This window comes from Seriola aureovittata, chromosome 16 (assembly GCF_021018895.1).
Source record: "Seriola aureovittata isolate HTS-2021-v1 ecotype China chromosome 16, ASM2101889v1, whole genome shotgun sequence".
In the NCBI taxonomy this organism is placed as follows: Eukaryota; Metazoa; Chordata; class Actinopteri; order Carangiformes; family Carangidae; genus Seriola; species Seriola aureovittata.
This window is the reverse complement of record NC_079379.1, coordinates 6,512,510-6,515,548: the sequence shown is the minus strand read 5'-3', so window position 1 is coordinate 6,515,548 and position 3,039 is coordinate 6,512,510. Positions and strand designations below refer to the sequence as shown.

At 42.4% G+C, this 3,039-nt stretch overlaps 1 pseudogene; it reads left to right on the top strand.

Annotated features, from left to right (window-relative positions):
* The first annotated feature begins 355 nt into the window (after positions 1-355).
* On the top strand, positions 356-2,314 carry LOC130183928 (putative cyclin-dependent serine/threonine-protein kinase DDB_G0272797/DDB_G0274007; annotated as a pseudogene).
* The last annotated feature ends 725 nt before the right edge of the window (positions 2,315-3,039 follow it).

Genomic DNA, 3,039 nt, shown 5'->3' with positions numbered 1-3,039 from the left:
TTAAATACAGTCCTTCTTTCTTACCTCACAGCTTATATAGAGAGGTAAAGGACACCAAGACACAGAGAGCATAGACAAACTGAACGAAGGAGAGAGAGATACTGCGAGAGACTACAGAGGAAAGTGAACTTTCAACATCCAAGTGAGTCTTTCACTGAAGATTAAGAATCCGAATCTTATCTGATGAAATGTTTTTTAAATGATTTGGCAATTTGATTTGATTTGATTTGAGATGTTTATTTATGTTTATGTTAATCTTGTTTGTAATGTGTGCATATGTGTTGGTCATATTTCTGTCATTTATGAATCAATTTGTAAAAAGCTTCAATTTTGCAAATCTGAGGTTTTTCACTAGATGCATATTGTGCAGAAGGTTGGAAATACATGAATACACAAATCAAAGGATTATCTTTGGGGAGACTTTTTCATTTTTCATTTTAATTTGCTCTTTTTGATTAACTTTTTTTGTTAACTAAACAACATTAGTGTGTACCTATTGTCTGATGATACATTGTATTGTAAATTAATTGTTTAATATTAAGGAACATTTTATGATACAAAGCTTCACTGCTGTGAGGATTTGACTTGTAAATTTAATATCTTTTTACCTTTACCTTTTTTGACTGCCAGCCTCTGGATGAGATTACTTTGGGCTCTGAGCATTTGCTTTTCTGAGGTTTTGCAGATTTTATGCATTTGATGCAAATGGAATCAGAAGGAATTCAAAGATGTTTGCTTTTCCACGGTGGGATTTATTAAGTTAAGATTAAAGTCATGCAGTGTTGACTCTTCAGCAACAAAGTGTGTTCATGGGTGTTGAGATTTGCTGTTTAGCTGCTGTTGTAGCACTTACATAATATTCATCATAGAACCAGTCATCGTCATCTTTATTACTTTCTTGTAGCAGGCTAATATTAAAAGCTGCCTCTCACTTTAACAAGAAACAAGCTTGCATCTCGTTCACATCACATGCTGATGTCATCTCTTAACTTTTTAAATGTTCAACTACAACTTAAGTAATTCTTTGCATTCAAGTCCATCTGTAAACAATATGGACCAATTTAATAATTGAGGAAAAGGGAGGGAACATCAGCAGGTTTTTCAAATAAGCAATTTATACAGGGACCAGAACATTGTGACACATGCTTACAGACCACAAACAATGGCCTGAAGCATGCAATCATTTTACTAACAATATTCCTGTAGACATTAACAATCTGACTTCTACTCTTTTTCATTTTCCTACAGGAGATGTTCGGATTTGGTTTTGGAAAAGAAAGCGGAGGAGAACAGAAAATGATCAGAATGATTATCAAGGCTTTCATCTTTGTCCTCATGATTGGTAAGTAATAAATATGTTTAAATTGGAAACCATAATTAAAGCTTAATTATCTGACTGAATTCTGACCAAACTCTTAAATGGAAACAGCATCCAACAGCCAGCCTGCTGAGGGAAGCCTGAAACTCAGGTGTCCCAGAAGTGTAGGAGGAATGACGAACCAAACCACAACCACAGCCGTTACGGTACCAACAACAACACAACCACCAGCAGAGACGGTGACAGCAGCAGCGACAGCAGCAGCAACAGCAATGTCAGCAGCGATAGCAGCAACAGCAGCAGCAACAGCAGCAACAGCAGCAGCAGTCACTACGGGAAGCACCTCTGAAGAAGCAGCAGCACAGGCAGAAGCTGCTGCCATAGCTGCACAACATGCAGCATCAGCTTCAGCAGCAGTAATAAATGGCACACAATCACCAACAGAGGCAGCGAAACTAGCAGAAATTGCAGCCAACGCAACCAAAGATTTAGCAATTGCAATAAAACAAGCAGCTGAAACATCACCAGCAATAACAGCGGAAGTAGCGCAACAAATAGCAGAGGCAACATCAAATGTATCACTTGCAGCAGAGGCAGCAGCAAAGGCTGCAGCAGAGGCTGCTTCTGCACAAACAACAGAAGCTGCACAGGAAGCTGCAACCGAGGCAAAAGAAGCAGCAGCTGCTGCAGTAAGTGCTCTGGAAGCAATACAGGTGGCATTAAGAGCAGTCAATGCCTCAACAACTGACGGAAACACAGGATCAGATTTGAAGCAGTTATCAGTTTTAGCAGCAGAAACAGCAGCACAACTGGCCACAACAACAGCAACTAAAGCAGGAGAAGCAGCTGAAGCTACAGCAGCTGCTGCAACAGCAACAACTGCAGAAACAGCAGCACAGAAGGCAGCAGAAGCAACTGAAGCTGCTAAAGAAGCAACAGCGGCAGCACAGGCAGCTGCAACTGCAGGAAGAGCAGCAGCAGCCATTGTTGCAGTAACACAACCCACAGCTACAACAACAACCACAGCAGCAACACCAACAACTGGACCAGTTACAACAAATGCATCACTACCACTAGCAACAGCCATAACAGCAGCAACAGCAGCAGCAACAGCAGCAACAAATGCAGCAACAGCAGTAGCCGCAGTGGCTGCAGCAATGACAACAGCAGTCAGTGCAGGACAAACAACAGCAGCTTCAGAAAATGCTTCAATAGCTGCACTAGCAGCAGCTGCTGCTGCCACAGCATTGATAGATGGGAACGCATCGCCAACAGAGGCAGCAGAAGCAGCAAAGAATGCAGCAGATGCAGCCATAGCGGCTGCAACAGCAGCAATAGAAACAGCAGCAGGAGCACCAGCAGCAACAGCAGCATTAGCTGGGCAACCGCTTGTAGCATCTATAAAAGCTGCAGCAGCAGCACAAGCAGCAGCAACAGCAGCAAAATTAGCAGCAGATACTGCAGCATTGAAGCCAACACCAGAAACTGCAGCAACCGCCGTAACAGCTGCAACAACAGCAGCAAATCAAGCAGATGAAGCAGCAGAAGCACTAAAAGCAATTCTTAACACAACAGCCATAGGATCAACATCAGCAGAAACACAAGCTGTAATAAAGTTAGCAATAAAAGCAGCTGAGACAGCAGCAGCATCGGCAGCAAAAACTGCAGACAGAGCTAAAGCAGCGGCAGACAGAGCTGCAGCAGCAGTTGCAGCAACATCA